The sequence below is a fragment of the Cervus elaphus genome, chromosome 12, assembly GCF_910594005.1.
Source record: "Cervus elaphus chromosome 12, mCerEla1.1, whole genome shotgun sequence".
Classification (NCBI taxonomy): Eukaryota; Metazoa; Chordata; class Mammalia; order Artiodactyla; family Cervidae; genus Cervus; species Cervus elaphus.
The window spans coordinates 44,930,293-44,947,941 of NC_057826.1; positions in this window are offsets into that span (position 1 = coordinate 44,930,293).

The following is a 17,649-nucleotide window of genomic DNA, read 5'->3' on the forward strand; positions in this document are numbered from 1 at the left end:
TTTCTTTAGTTAGTCTATGGTATATTCAGTTAACATAATAAAGTCATTGGGTTTAGTTTTTATAAAGGAAATTCTCCATAAAATTAAAAATTCTTGGTAAGCATTATTCTAATATCTGCATAAATTTCTGTTGCTTGGATTCACCATAATTTATTTAGCTACTTCTCTATTGTTGGGCAATTATATTGCTTGCAGTGTTTCTCCCATAATGAATAATGTTGCAGGGAACAGTTTTGTACATAAATGTTTATCTATGTCTTTGAATTATTTTCTTAGAAATGAAGTCAATAGATTCAAATATATATAAATATTTTTAAGGCCAAGTTGATTTCTAAAAATACTTTGCCAAATTATAATGCTGCCAGCAATATGAAAGTGTATGTTTTATTGCATCCAGAACATTTGGATATTCTCATTAAAAAATATTTAAGGATACTTGGTAATTCCATGTTTCTCTCCTCTCAGGTCTTCTCTCTTGCCACTGACTTATCTCCACATGTGATCTTTGTTTCTTTTTTAAAGTGAAAATTGGGATTTCTGTCCATCTACCTACAAAATTATCCATAACCAGGCTCATTCTTATTCCTCCCCACTTGCCTCAATAAAACAAATTACCTTTTCAGTTTAGTTTAATACCTCCACTTGTCCTTTATTTCTCATCTCTTTCTATATCCTCCAAGATCATACTTTCTTAGCCACACTCCTGTCTTCAATATTTGCAATATCTTGAAAAAATATATCAGTATATTCAATCTCTCTCTTTTGATTCTTTCCATATCGCTTATAACAGTTATCAATTTTGTTTTCTTAAATATTCTTCATTCTAGTTTTTCCTTTTAGTTTTACTCTTATTTCTCTACTTTCTTTTATAGCCAAGTTCCTTTGAAAGAGTGGTCTTAATGCTCAAACTTAACTTTCTCCACTTCCTGCCTTCTCTTGGGCACCAATCTTTCCCAGCACCAAAGTCTTTTCCAGTGAGTTGGTTCTTCACATCAAGTGGCCAAAGTATTGGAGCTTCAGCTTCAGCATCAGTCCTTCCAAAGAATAGTCAGGGTTGATCGCCTTTAGGATTCTCTAGCACCACAGCTTGAAAGCATCAATTCTTTGGCACTCAGCCTTCTTTCTGGTCCAACTCTCACATCCATACATGACAACTGGAAAGACGATAGCTTCGACTATTTGGACCTTTGTCAGCAAAGTGGTGTCTCTCCTTTTTAATACATGGTCTAGGTTTGTCATAGCTTGTCTTCCAAGGTGCAAGTGTCTTTTAATTTCATGGCTGCAGTCATCATCCACAGTGATTTTGGAGCACAAGAAAATAAAGTCTGTCACTGTTTCCATTTTTCCCCATCTGTTTGCCATGAAGCGATGGGACCAAGAGACCAAATGCAATGACAGATGAGGACCAGAAAGTAGTTGAAACTCACAAGTATGATTTATTTATTCAACTTATATCAAATACTTCCTACATGCAAAACACAGGCAATACAGTGTCTCAAGGTATAGGTGTAGATAATTCATTGTCAGTACTAGAAGAAACAAGAAGTTTGTAGTTATAGAAACCAATGCAGAAACAGAAGGTCAAGGGTCTCCAGGTAATTTAGGGGGACAAGGATGCATGTTGACCATAGCCTAAATGCATCCCAGTATCAACAGCAGAAGGAAGGCAACTGAAACTCATTTTGGAATAATACAAGTATGAAGGAAGGAAATAATGGTGTAAGAGGTATACTAGGAGAGATAGGAAGGAAATTCAGAAGCAATAGAAGCTTTGAAGGTGGCAGTGATGAAGCTAGACTGGTGGGACAAGTGTCCTAATAAGAGTATCTTTGAAAGGCGCCAGTGGAGTCACATAGTTAATCCAAAGTTTTACTCTTTTTGAAATAAATAGAAGATAATACTGATGCAATCAATTGTTCGCCTAAAAATATTCTCTAATTCAGAAGATAAAGTCTTCATAAGAAATTCAAATAAGTTATGTTGATATATAGATATTAGTCTCTATTTTAAAACTCTAAATCTAATGCAAATTGTGTGACATCAGATCAACTCAGACTTCAAGATTGCCTTAACCTCAGCAGATGTAAGATGTTAGAATTTCCTGGTGTAAATAAAAGGGTCCAGACATATTGTTCTACATCACTAGATTTTTTCATGTTGCCTATCATGCTAAATCAGAAGCACATCCATCACATGTCACTTGGACTATTTCAGAGTACACTCTCTCAAGAGAAAATGATTTCCATTTTAATTAAGTTTACAGAATTTGAAATCCAGCCAGAGCAAGATCATTTTGATCCGAGTCACTGTGATGATACCCCCATGTGAAACTGGATAACCACAAGGCTGACCAGATAAACTTGTCTTTCTTCAATCCTATCACCCTCAGCCAAATCAATTGTATGGCAATCCTTATCAATTGCCCATCTTGTCTACTATGATCAGTCCAGCTATTGCCCAGTGACTTTCTCTAGTAATGTTTCGTAGCCTGAGGGCAGGCAAAGGAAAACAGGCTGTAGGCATGATCTGGTATTAGAAAACTGGAAGTGGAGGAGCTGTGTTCATGGCTGGGTCACAAATAAAATCATATGTGCAGCCTAACTGCAAATGAGAAGGTATTTAGTGACCAAAGGCCTCACTGAGAGCTGTCTTGGTGGTCACGGTCATGAAAGAAAAGGGAGATAATGAAGTTTTTACCTGAGATAGGGAGTGCCTAGTGTAGATCTTGGAACTACATAAAAAAGGAAATATAATAAAAATAGAGACAGTATTATGCTGGGACATAAAAAGGTTAAAAATGATTCTCAGTAGTTCATTCACATGAATATCTACACACCTAAGAATTCTTAATTGATTGGTTGATTGATTGGTTTATTTGACTAATAAAAACCAGAAAATAGAGATTTTTAAATCTTAAAGACCTAATAAGGAGACCTTTGGTTGGGGGATTAAGAAGGAAAATTAAACTTTTACTCTAGGACTTGAATCTTGAGTCTACTGATTCAAGGACTTAAATGGTCATCACTGCTTCTTACAGGTGGCAGTACCTGGAACTCAGGAGAAACTGGATTTTTGTCTGTTTTTCTCTTTTTCAACCAAGAACCTCAGAGCTGATCTGTCTTCTCCCTTATTCAAAGCCTGTTTCTGAACTTCTAATCAAGTATATGAACTAATCAATATACTCCATTAATGTCATTATTTTTAACTTAGGGTGTATTTCTGTTTTTGCAATAAAAGAACTCCTGAGATTGGGTGATATCTATTTACTGCCCTGAACAGTACATGATTTTGCCTATTTATTGATGGTTGGTATATGTGTATACACACACACACACACACACACACACACACACACACACACACACACACAATGCTTTCAAAGGAAAGAACGTATTTAATTTTTGTAATAAATATTTGTAATAAAAGATCAGCATTTAGCAGACTAATAGAGTAGATAGCGCCTAAAATGGGGGAGAAAGCTATGTAGGATTAGTTCTACTTCAAATTTGCCTCAGAACTTGTTGGGGGCCTTGATCAGGTTACTTAATCTCTTTATCTGAACCAGTTTTCTCATCCGTTATGTGGGGATAATAATAGCTCTGGCAAAAGTAACTGCAATCATTAACTGAGGTGATGCATGGGAAAGTGGCACATAACTTTGCTAGTGGTTAGAATTCTGTACATAGTCATCACTTATTATTATCCAAATAAGCAGTCAGGTCTTTCTCCTTTACCAGGGAGCAGAGATTATATCTATATTCTTTACCCCTGAATCTCTAGTCCTAAGCACGATGCTCATATAAATGGTGCTCAATAAATACTTGTTGAATAAATGAGTAAAATAAAAGCCAAACGATAAAGGGAACCATTAGAGGTTATATCACCCCATCATTCAGTGTGTTTCTGATTTTGTTCTGTTTCATCAGAACCAAGAAATTTCTAATTTTCACAGGTAACATTTTTTATTATTTCTTTATTGATTTTTTGGTCTATTGGGTCACCATTGCTGTGTGTGGGCTTCTCTGGTTGCAGTAACCTGGGACCGCTCTTCGTTGCAGTGCTCAGCGTTCTGGTTGCAGTAGCTTCTCTTGTTGTTGAGCGTGAGCTCTAGGCACGAGGACTTCAGTAGTCGCAGCACACAGGCTCAGTGGTTGTGGCTTGTGGGCTCTAGAGCGTGGACTCTGAAGTTGAGGCGCCTGGGCTTAGCTGCTCTGTGATATGTGAAATATTCCCTGACCAGGGGTCGGACCCCTGTCCTCTGCATTGGCCTTGGATTCCTATCAACTGGACCACCAGGGAAGTCTGGTAACATTTTAAAAAATATAGGTATCTTGACGTTTCAGGATTTGCTTCAATTACACTGAAATATTTGAAACAGAAGGAGGAGGATGTTTTTCCTTTATGCAGTTGACTCTTCTATTACCTGGTAGCACTTCTTATCATGAGCGTAAATACAGGGCTAGGTCCTTGGCAATGGACTCTGTGCTCAGTGTCAGGTGTGCACTCATTATCGATGAGCCTGCACAGGAACACGCTTGTATCCTTGTCGCTGGAGTTTTTTGTCCTAGTGCCCTTGTCTGCCTTCATTGTACCCTACCAAGCTTGCAGAGACCTGCATTTAAAAGAGACTTAGGCAGTATTGGAAAGCTTTTAGATAATGGTACACACAGAAGTTCAAATACGCACTTAGAGTTAACAGTAGAAACTTAATTCTAGGGGTCACAAGAAAAAGTGGCCAGGTTAGCAGTGCATGACTGAGTGGGGCATATCCACTGTGCTAAAAATGTAGAATAAAACATTTGATTTTATACATGGTTTCAAAAATTCCTATTTGAAAATACTTAATACTTTTTAAAACATTACAACACAAATCACACATGTTGATTTTTAGAACAGTAAAAATATAGTAGCAAAATAGTAACATATTAGACAATTTTATCATTAACCAAACAGTGCTAATAATAGGTTTAATCTGTGGGAAACACATTTGTATCCATACATAAATGTTTTATTGAAAACTCACAAGGTGTGTGAAAATTCAAACACTCAAGTAGTATTCATTGTAAAGTAGGTTTCTCATCTTGCTTCCTGAGTGGCCAAATCTCACTCCTCAGAGGAAACTGCCATTACTAGTACTGTTTGCATTCTTATAGAAATACCTAGTGAATATAAGCATATTTATGTGTGTATATTTTTAAAATTGTACATAAGAACATTTTCTGCACTGTCCTTTTTTTAAAAATCACTTTATCTTGGAAATCTTATTCTATATCAACACATATTAAATTATATATCTAGCCCTGAAATATGAATCCAAATTTAGTGGAAACCCTGCAGCACCAGGACATGATTTTAGTGCTGACAGAGTCTAACTCCCCCATTTTGTGGTGGGAAGACAGGTTCAAGGAGGTAATGTGACAAGGAGAGTGTGACGGAGAAGGGAAACTTTCTCAATCCTGTGACTCTGTGTTATCCCCTACGGGTTGTTGTTGTTGCTTAGTTGCTAAGTCATGTCTCTGCCACCCAATGGACTGTGGCCCACCAGGCTCCTCTGTCTTTGTTTCCCAGGCCAGAATACTGGAGTGGGTAGCCATCTCCTTCTCTAAGGGATCTTGCCGACCCAAGTATCGAACCCACATCTCCTTCAATGACAGGTGGATTCTTTCCCACTGAAAAGTGGTACGTCTGGAAAGTTCACAGAAATTCTAGATTTCCTTCTAGGTGAAATATTGAAAGAAAGAGAAAAAGATTACAAAATAGTGACTGTGGTGAGTCAGCCAGTGTATTCAATTGAGAAAAGCTTAGAGGCTCTTTGCTAAAAGTTTCGGCTGAAGCAATTTTTAGTTCTGATTCAGTTACTGATTAGAAACCTGGGGCAGATATATGAGGCCTTGGAAATTAGATGCTGCTACAATTACTAGCTTTCTGTCTGCCAGCAAAAGGGAGAGGGCCCCCTCCCCCTCCTCTAGCCCCACAGGGGACTGAGCCCAAGCGAACCCATGCCCATTCCACAGAGGCTTGTTCAGTTCTGAACCTGAGCCCTGGGGCCCAGTTCAGCCCAGTGCACCAGTCTGAGCTCCTGGGGCAGTTTTCACAGAAATGTTCTACCTAATTAGGCAAAATATTTTACAAACTAAAAAATCTGTGGGGATATTGCTTTATCAAACACATTGACGAGACAATAATTTTCTATATTTACATTTTTAACACCTGACTTTCTCCTGGGGCAAATCAACTCATCCTGATCCATGTTGTAATTTCTAGCTTTTAGATAGAATTAGCTAACCATCTAACTGCTTCTAACAAAGTAACCATACTTTTCTATGTGAACTTTTCTTGGTATCTTTAGCAAAGCACCATTTAAGTTTACATATAATTCTGAACTTGGAGGTATAGTGTCTTTCCAATAGAGTGCTATAGTTTATTATAGCTAGGATTTTAGTATATTGAACATATTTGATGAAGACAATGGATCCTGACTTTGAATTCATTCTGTAGATATATTAATACTTGGCATCAGTCTCTGTGCTGGGATGAGGGTAGGCAGGGTGGTTGGGTAGAGTGAATGACTAATATAATACAGTTTCTACACCAAGGAGTGCACACTAAAGCAAAGATTTCAACCATGAATAATAACCTATAATACAAAGAGAACGCCCTTTATTTCCTAAGCTTACTGGGTTTTAAAAGAAGAGTACAATAACCATACTATAAAGGAGACAGGTCTCAGGGATTATAGAGGCCTAAGAGAAATTCTAAGGCATAAGCCTTATCCCAAAATCAAGTAGATTAAGGGAAAATTAGAGGAAAATAGAGCAGCATACTTATTAAACAAATGGAGAAGAAATACATTTTTACATCAAGTAATGAAAAGCACATAATAATTGAAAACATTTACAAATGAAACTACAAACCATAATTTTTTAAAGTTTTCGCTTACATATATAAAATTTTCAAACAATCAAAGAAGAATACAGACTAAACACTGGGAAAATATTGTAGCAACTATGAGCAACAAAGTTTTTAATATTTCTTAAGATGTTCATATAAATAAAAAGCCATAAAGAACTTGAATGACAAATGGACAACAAACTTAAGTGAATATTTCAGAAATGAGGAATATAATTAAAAAACAATATTTGAAAACCATGCTAAATTTCACTAGCAAGCAAAGTAATACAAATTGAACAACAAGGTTGAATCATAACTTTCTTTTTACATCAGCAAAAATTTTAAAATAATATAAATCAGTGTTCAAACACCATACAATTACATTCATCTCACACTTGAGCAAAGTAATGCTCAAAATTCTCCAAGGTAGGCTTCAACGGTACATGAACCGAGAACTTTCACATATTCAAGCTAGATTTAGAAAAGGCTGTTGCACCATAGAAAAAGCAAGGAAATTCCAGAAAAAACATCTACTTCTGTTTCATTGTCTACACTAAAACCTTTGACTGTGTGGATCACAACAAACTGTGGAAAATTCTTCAAGAGATGGGAATACCAGACCACCTCACCTGCTTCCTGAGAAACCTGTATGCAGGTCAAGAGGCAACATTGAGAAATGGACATGAAATAACAGAATGGTTCCAAATTGGGAAATGAGTACATCAAGGCTGTATATTGTCACCCTGCTTATTTAACTTATATGCAGAGTACATCATGAGAAATGCTGGGCTGGATGAAGCACAAGCTGGAATCAAGATTGCTGGGAGAAATATCAATAACCTTAGATATACAGATGACACCACCCTAATGGCAGAAAGTGAAGAACTAAAGAGCCTCTTGATGAAAGTGAAAGAGGAGAGGGGAAAAGCTGGCTTAAAACTCAACATTCAAAAAACTAAGATCATGGCATCTGGTCCCATCACTTCATGGCAAATAGATAGGGAAACAATGGAAACAGTGACAGACTTTATTTTCTCATTTGGCTTCAAAATCACTTCAGATGGTGACTGCAGCCGTGAAATGAAAAGACACTTGCTCCTTGGAAGAAAAACTATGACCAATTGAGACATCATATTAAAAACCAGAGACTTTCTTTTGCTGACAAAGGTCCATCTAGTCAAAGTTAAGTTTTTTCCAGTAGTCATGTATGGGTGTGAGAGTTGGACCATAAAGAAAGCTGAACTCTGAAGTATTGATGCTTTTGAACTGTGATATTGGAGAAGACTCTTGAGAGTCCTTGGACTGCAAGGAGATCCAACCAGTCCATCTAAAAGGAAGTCAGTCCTGAATATTCATTGGAAGGGCTGATGCTAAAGCTGAAACTCCAATACTTTGGACACCTGATGTGGAGAACTGACTCATTGGAAAAGACCCTGATGCAGGGAAAGATTGAAGGCAGGAGGAGAAGGGGACAACAGAGGATGAGATGGTTGCATGGCATCACTGACTCAATGGACATGAGTTTCAGCAAGCTCTGGGTGTTGGTGATGGACAGGAAAACCTGGCATGCTGTAGTCCATAGCGTTGCAAAGAGTCAGACACGACTGTGCCTGAACTGAACTGAAATCAGTAGTTTCACACTGTAGCATATTAACTATTTCTTGAATGAATAAACAAATAAAGGGATGGACTGATGAATATTGGAGGAAATACAAGATGCAAATTCTTTTTTACTATGTTTGAAATTTACATGTACAATAAAGGCATATCTCTGAAAAATACTGATGGAACAATATCCATGGCTCTTCTCATTTTCCTTATCTGTAACATTGAGAAAAAAGAATGCATTAATTTCAGTATTCCTTCCTTTTATTTAAATTATCTTTCCAAGTTTACTTTTGCCCCCAAATCTCTATATTACTTATACTTTTAAAATAAAAACCTATAAAATAAGGACTTCAGAATAAGTAACTTATAAATTAGATGTAAGAAAGAGGCAGTAGAGCAGGGTAGTCTGAGGTCAGGACTAGTTACAATTTAGGGAACAGTAGATGAGCTGACAGCCCAGGACAGAGATCTCCAGAATAGTTTAAGTCGTTGTCTATGTCTAAGGTTGGAGGGTGGACTAGGGAAGCCTGCCTTAAGAATACAACCCAAGTCACAGCCTGATGGCTAGGAGTTCAGGTCAGTTGAAGGTGGGACAAAATGATATGCCTGAAAAGGACAGCTTGAACAATGAGAATCCAGTTATGACACTCTGTACATTCTGTACTTGAATCTAAAGAGTCAGCTGATCTGAAATGGAAAGGATGGAGGGCAAGTAGCAGTGAGGAGGTGTTTCAGGAGAATGAGAGGATGGTCATGTCCCAGGTCTCCAGAGGGTCGCTGGGATGAGCCACCAAGTGAGGGTCCTTGGCTTTGCACAGGAAGGAATTTAAGGGCCATCCATCATAAAGTGCAGGCTTCCTAGGTGGCATAGTTGGTAAAGAACCCCCTTGCCAATGCAAGAGATGCAAGAGGCATGGGTTCGATCCCTGGGTTGGGAAGATCCCCTGGAACGGGAAATGGCAACCCACTCCAGTATTCTTGCCTGGAAAATACCATGGACGGAGGAGCCTCATGGGCTGCAGTCCACGGAATCTCAAAGAGGAGGACACGACTGAGCATGCATGCATGCATAGTAAAGTGAAAGAAGGTTTCTTTAGAGAGAATCAAATTCCATAGGCAGAATGCAGTCCATACTCAGAAGGTGAGAGAGGTCTGAAATGGGTTGGTTAGTTTCTATGGGCTCGGTAATTTCACAGGCTAGTGAGTGGAGTATTATCCAACTGTTTGGGAAAGGGTGGATATTTTCAGAAATTGGGCCATCGCCCACTTTTTGGCATTTTATGTTTAGCCTTGGAACTGTCATGGCGCCTGTGGGTATGTCATTTAGCTAATGTATTATGTTGAGTGTAAAGTGAGGCTCAAGTTCTACTGGAAGTCAAGTCTTCTGCTATCTTGGGCCTAATTGCTTCTAGCTAGTTTGTCATATCCTCAATGGCTATGTCATTCTTTTAAAGGTTGTGGCCTGCCCCCTTCTCTCCTGTCTCAGAAGGAATCAGAGAGAATGGAAACTGTCAGGACTTGCAAAGTAAACTGAGGCCTATCAGTAGTCAGAGAGTTGAGATGCAGAGCTGCCTGTGTGGTCAAGTATTCCGAAACTCTACATGGTGTTGTGAAAAGTGTGCTTCTATTTCAGAATTAGTGGGGTTGCCTTCTGAAAATGCAGATTGCCCAGCTTAATTCAGAAGTGTTGAATCCCTGTCCCCCAGGGTAGGCATTTTATGCATCTTCTCAAAATGATTCTCATGCACTTTAACAAACATCAGCATCCTTAAGAATCAGCAGGAAATTTCTAAAGAAGTGATGTATTCCTAGATTCCAGGACTGGAGATTCTGACTCCTTGCACCTGGGGAGTTGTCTAGATATTTGCATTTTTAACAGGCATCTTCAGGCTTGGAAGCAGGTGGTTTACAGATCACACTTAGGGAAATAATGGTAAAGGTTCTTTGAATAAAGTTAGAAGTTAGTGGGGAGACAAAGTCATGATTAGATATTAGGTGGAGCATTACCATGATGTCCTAATTTCTTATTTGTTTGTTTACTTATTTACTTATATGCTACTCTAGTTCTGGTGAATCTGTTTAACATTTAAATAAATATGAGAACTTTGTGAGAGAATCTTGTCCTCTCTTATCTCCACACCATCATTACTGGTTATCATGTAGGTTGTAAACATGCAAAGAAGTGACTTGTGGACTTACTACTTGAGTAAAAAGTGGTTTCATGCAATTGTACCTCCTGGAATTCTTTAACAGGTGTCTGCAGTTAATGTCTGAGTGAGAAGCAGCTGCCCCAGCAGCGTCAAACACCCTCCTTCCAGCTGGCTCTGCCTTCAAGTTAGAAATGGCACTCGACTACCAGATATTTCAATAAGAAAATACAATGAAGAAAGAAAAGAAAAATGGAAGTTGAGTTCTCTTACAGTCCCCAGGATAGAACTTGTAAGTGTATCAGTTCTTAGATAGCAAGAGGTCATTAATTGTCCTTTGTCTGAATGCAGGCTTAAAGTTGGTGAAAATTTTTATATTTTAGGAAATGTAACTCAGTGGTAATTCAGACCGTGGACAGAAAAATCACACACAGGATAGGAAGGGCCTCTTCTCCATCTCCTGCCCTTTTTCTCACCCTACTCCTCACCTCATGTACTCAAGTTTTCTCTAGCAAATTGGAAAATAAGATGAGCAATATATACAAAGGGAACCAGCTTTGTAGGCTTAGGAAATAAAGGATTTGGGGCTATGTAAAATTCTTGGCTACTTTCACTAACTTTGCTTGTGAAATTGTACTTTTTAATCATTTGTTTTGGCTGCTTTCATTGATTTGAAGAGTGTTTTTCTTTTTTTTTAATTTGGTTGCTATTTCCTTTTTTGTCCTTTCTAAAGTTTTACTAACTTAAAACACAGTCACCTGTCTTAACTGGGAGAAGAGGAAGCGTGAAAGGATTTTTGTTCAGTATTGTTTAGTTTAGCACATTTTAAGAAGAGTAAAATATTCTTGGGCTGGGTGTGGTGCTAGCAGCAGAATCAGAAGAAAATAACCTAGTTGGAAAGTGAGATTCTCAGGGGGAAAAATGTGAATATGATTACAATAAATTCTACTTGCTTGCAGCAAAGGTTTTTAAAATTGTTTTTTAATGAGGATGAATGATTATTCCTTTTCAACCCTGGCTTATTGGGATATTTTGCCTGCTTATGAAAGCCACTCAGTTGTAGACGCAGCAGGGACTCAAATCAGTGGTGTATTGAGGCTCTGCACTTGATACTCTCACCAGTGAATCCGCAGCTCAAGGGAGATGAGCAGGTTTTTGGCCTCAGGCCCAGTTGCCTTCCTCCTCTTGTCAACAACTTTTTATCTCCTAACTACGATTCTTTTTATTTTCTCACCCTCTTGTCACAAGTCACACTTATTAGTAGCTTGTTAACAGTCTTTGTGGTTGAAACAGAGGTAAAAATAGCACCTCAACCTTCAACCTTTCAGAGGGTGTGAATGATTCTCCCTTCCCCTCAGAGGAGCCCAGCCTGTGACATTGATATCTGTGTCTTGTTTATGTCTGTCCCCTGTTATAGCCAGTGAGTGCTGAGCGCAGGGACGGTCCAGCCCTGTAGCTGATATTGTACTATCTGAGGTGACTGGAGACCGAACACTCTGACTGCCTGGGGACTACTGAGCTCGCAGGGACTGAAAAACTGGCTGTATCCCAAGACAAACACTAGTGATAAAAGAAGGGCCATGAAGCCAGATGCTTCTTCCTGCAGGTGCCTGTCATCAGAGACCCTCCACCCTGCACTCCATGGAATCTGTCTGGTCGTATAAGTCACGGGTTTCTGAATTCTTTGGGGGCCATTGCATAGAGTACTCATAGAAAGATGGGGACACAAGGGGATTTTCGACAGTCACAGCATATGTACTTCCCTGGCTCCACACGAGGGAGAAGTAAACAATGGACTTCTTTTTTCCTCCAGTCTTTGATTCCTAGCCTGTGTGGGAATATCAGAACTCTAGCATTTGTGTGAATTGTATGCTATAGAGTTGAAGCAGGTATTTCTGAACTTGCCATTTTTTTCCCTAGAGTTTTGCAAATCTCATATTTTCATGGCAGCACAGTCTAATTGGTAAATGTGGGGGCTCTGGGTTCTGTTCTTGACTTGGACACTTAATGGCTTTGTGACCTTGGGCATGTTATGTACCATTGTGATATTTCACTCCCTTCATTAAAAAGTGGAGTTTAATAGTAATGCCTCATCTGTGGAGTTGTGTGAGTGAATGGAGTAGCAGGGCTCTCTTGCTCAGAGACGAGTCTGACACATCATAAACAAACATGTTAGCACTTGGTAAGCATGCAGAAGGATCTGCTTATTTTCCTAAGAGACCACGCATGCCTCAGTGAACCAGTTCTCTTAGGGTAGAGCTTCCCTGGTTGGGTAATGAATTAACTCCCTGATTGGAATTAGAGAGAGATTCTCAGAGGATGGATCCTTGTAGCTCTTGGGTGCTTATTTCTAAGCAGAAGGCAATTGAAAACAATGCAAAATCGTCAATGTTCTAGGCCAGCACATGTCCATTTCTAATGCTATCCTGTGATGGAACACACTGTAATCATTGTGATATCCCATGAAGATGACACAGTCATCAATTCTTTGGCACTCAGTCTTCTTTATGGTCCAACTCTCACATCCATACATGACTATTGGGAAAACTGTAGCTTTGACTAGATGGACCTTTGTCGGCAGAGTGTCTCTGCTTTTTTAATATGCTATTTAGGTTGGTCATAGCTTTTCTTCCAAGGAGCAAGTGTCTTTTAATTTCATGGCTGCAGACATAGTCTAATGTGATTTTGGAGCCCAAGAAAATAAAGTCTTTCATTGTTTTCATTGGTTCCCCATCTCTATGCCTTAAAGTGATGGGACCAGATGCCATGATCTTAGTTTTTTGAAAGTTGAGTTTTAAGTCAGCTTTTTCACTCTCCTCTTTCACCTTCATCAAGAGGCTCTTTAGTTCCATTTTGCTTTCTGTCGTAAGGGTGGTATCATCTGCATAGCTGAGGTTATTGATATTTCTCCCAGCAATCTTGATTCCACCTAGTGCTTCATCCAGCCCAACACTTTGCAGGATGTACTCTGCATATCAGTTAAATAAACTAAGTGACAATATACAGCCTCGACACACTCCTTTCCCAATTTTCAGTCTGCTGTTCCATTTTTGGTTCTAACATGCTTCTTGACCTGAATACAGGTTTCACAGAGGCAAGTAAGGTGGTCTGGTTTTCCTATTGAAAGGTTGTTGCTGAACGATAAGACGCGGGATTCTTGACCTCCGGAGGAGACGAATTCAATCTGGGGCCAGAGACGAGGCTGGATCGCTCAGAGCTTTTGTGTAATAAAGTTTTATTAAAGTATAAAGGAGATAGAGAAAGCTTCTGACATAGGCATCAGAAGGGGGCAAAAGAGTACCCCACTCCTAGTCTTTAGCTGTATGTTATATAGTCACTCACAGTCTGTTAATGAAAAGAAAGGAATGTCATAAAATTTAGAATGGCACCAGATAATTCATCCCTGGCCATAAAACGATTGACTTGAATCTTGTAGAAGGGCAGAATACCAACAAATAGTTTCGTTTACATAGATTAGGGAAACAATACCTGAGTAAGTAAGTTAGGCTGTTTGGCGGAACCAACTTGAAGATAGAGTCTGGGGTACATTAACATAGCTTAAGACAACATTTCCATAAGAAAAAGAAATGTATTGGTTAACTCAAGGTTTGAGAGTAGTTAGCTTCAGGTGAGACCAGGTGTCATGGCAACACAGCATTTTAAGAGAAACCTCCTTTTAAATTTGTATAGAGAAGAAAAAAATATCGCTGTTTTTTTTCCTCCTGCCGCTTAAGAGAGATAAAAATGTCTGGCACTTGCAGCCTCTTTCCTCCGTTTGGAGACCCCTGGCCTTCCTCTCTGTTACCCTCTCACTATCTTGTTAAGAATTTTCCACAGTTTGTTGTGAGCCACACAGTCAAAGGCTTTTAGCATAGTCAGTGGAGTAGAAATAGATAATTTTTTATGGAATTCTCTTGCTTTTTCTATGATCCAACAGATGTTGGCAATTTGATCTCTGGTTCCTTCACCTTTTCTAAATGCAGCCTGTGCATCTGGAAGTTCTCGATTCACATACTGTTGAAGCCTAGCTTGGAGGATTTTGAGCATGACCTTGCTAGCATGTGAAATAAGTTCAATTGTGTGGTAGTTTGAACATTCTTTGGCACTGCCCTTCTTTGTTATTAGAATGAAAACTGACCTTTTTCAGTCCTGTGGCCACTGCTGAGTTTTCCAAATTTGTTGATATATTGAGTGTAGCACTTTAACAGCATCATCTTTCAGTACTTGAAATAGCTCAGCTAGAATTCCATCACCTCCACTAGCTATTTTCATAGTAATGCTTTCTAAATCTCACTTGACTTCACACTCCAGGATGTCTGGCTCTAGATGAGTAATCACACTATCGTGGTTATATGGGTCATTGAGAATTTTTTAGTATAGTTCTTTTGTGTATTCTTCCACCTCTACTTAATACCTTCTGCTTCTGTTAGGTCCATATTGTTTCTGTCCTTTATTGTGCCTATCTTTGCATGAAATGTTCCCTTGTTATCTCTAATTTCCTTGAAGAGGTCTCTAGTCTTTCCCATTCTATTGTTTTTCTGTATTTCTTTGCATGGATCACTTAGGAAGAGTTTATTGTCTCCTTGCTATTATTTGGAACTCTGCATTCAGATGGGTATATCTTTCCTTTTCTCCTTTGCTTTTCACTACTCTTCTTTTCTCATCTATTTGTAAGGCCTCCTCAGACAGCCAATTTGCCTTTTTGCATTTCTTTTTCTTGGGCATGGCTTTGATCACTGCCTTCTCTACAGTATTACAAACTTCTGTCCATAGTTCTTCAGGCACTCTGTCAGATCTCATCCCCTGAATCTATTTGTCACTTTTGCTATATAATCATAAGTGATTTTATTTAGGTCATACCTGAATGGTCTAGTGGTTTTCCCTACTTTCTTCAATTTAAGTCTGAATTTTGCAACAAGGAGTTCATGATCTGAGCCACAGTCAGATCCTGGTCTTGTTTTTGCTGACTGCATAGAACTTCTCCATCTTTGGTTGCAAATAATATAATCAATCTGATTTTGGTATTGACCATCTGGTGATGTCCATGTGTAGATGTTCTTGTGTTGTTGGAAGAGGGTGTTTGCTGTGATCAGTGCATTCTCTTGGCAAAATTCTGTTAGCCTTTGCCCTGCTTCATTTTGTACTTGAAGGCAAAGCTTGCCTGTTACACCAGGTATCTCTTGACTTCCTACTTTCGCATTCCAGTCCTCTATGATGGGAAGGACATCTTTTTTAGTGTTAGTTCTAGAAGGTCTTATAAGTCTTCATAGAACTCTTCAGCTTCAGCTTCTTCAGCATTACTGATTGGGGCATATATTTGGATTACTGTGATATTGAATGGCTTGCCTTGGAAATGAATCTGTTGTTTTTGAGATTGCACCCAAATACTGCATTTCAGACTCTTTGGTTTACTATGTGGGTTGACTTTTCCATTTCTTCTAAGGGATTATTGCCCACAGTGGTAGATATAATGGTTATCTGAATTAAATTCACATGTTCCTGTCCAATTTACCTCACTGATTCCTAAAGTGTCGATGTTCACTCTTGCCATCTCGTGTTTGATACTTCCAGTTTACCTTGATTCATGAACTTAACATTTCAGGTTCCTATGCAATACTGTTCTGTACTACATCAGACTTTACTTTCACCACCAGATACATCACAACTGGGGATTGTTTCTGCTTTGGTTCAGCCTTTTCATTCCTTCTGAAGCTATTTCTCCACTCTTGTCCAAGCATATTGGCCACCTACCGACCTGGGGAGTTCAGAGTTCATCTTTCAGTGTTGAAGTGGTTTGCCATTTCCTTCTCCAGGGGACCACATTTTGTCAGAACTCTACACCATGATCTGTCTGTCTTGGGTGGCCCTACATGGCATGGCTCATAGTTTCATTGAGTTAGACAAGGCTTTGATCTATGTGATCAGTTTGGTGTGTGAGTCAAGAAGGCGAAGTAGGAGGGTGTGCACTCATCTTCTTCTATGAGTGTCCAGGATTCTCCAGTAGAGGCGTGGGTCGACAGTGGCCTGCGTGGGGTCAGGGACACTGACGCCACCAGTCCTGGGAGGCACAGCATCCTGGCATAAGTCATTTTCAGGAGGTCACCAAAGGAAAAATAACAGTATTTTGCATGTTCCAGGTACTCTGCTAGGCTCCAAGGATGTGATGATGAGCAAAATGACATAGTTCCCACCCTTTTAGAACTTGGTTTAGTGAGGGAATCATTGCTAATCAAATAATTGCATAAATGACTAGTAACTCACAACACTGTACAGCAGTTAAATGTGTTATGCCCTGAGGCTTAATTGTGGGGAGTGTCTAAGGGAAGAGGCTCGTGTAATCTGGGGCTTCCCTAATAGCTCAGCAGTAAGGAGTCTGCCTGCAATAAGGGAGACCAGGATTCAATCCCTGGGTTGGGAAAATTTTCTAAGAAAGTATTATTTAGTTTAATTGTGAAGGATGAATACAAAGTAGATTAAAGGGCTGAGGTGTCTTCTAGTAGGGAGAAGAACATTTGAACTGGCCCCATGGCAGGAGGGGAAAGACTCCCTGGGGTCAGAAAGTCATGAATGGGTTGCTGGAGCACAGATAATGAGACATCTTCTGTTTTCTGGGACAGGAGACACATTGTTTTAGAATATTTACTCTGAATGTGAATGGGAAAATGGAGTTGATGTTTTTATAGCCTTTTATTCTGGAACTTCATATTGCTACTGTAAAAATTAGTTCTGATATTGGTAAAAGCTTTCAAAGTTGCTTGGTGGTCTCTTTATGCATATTAGAAAAAGTACTCCATTTATAGTCAAAAAGTAAAATGAGTTATCATATTATTTATCTAACTCTCGTTAGAGGAAATTTATATCCATAATTTTATGTCAGTAAAAGACATTTCATTTTCAAGATGACTCTGAGCCAAGCAAAGCAAATATAAATATTCTGGTTAGCATTAAAGTTGGCCAAATCTCTGCAGAGACTATATATTTCATATGAAGGGAAGTCAACCTA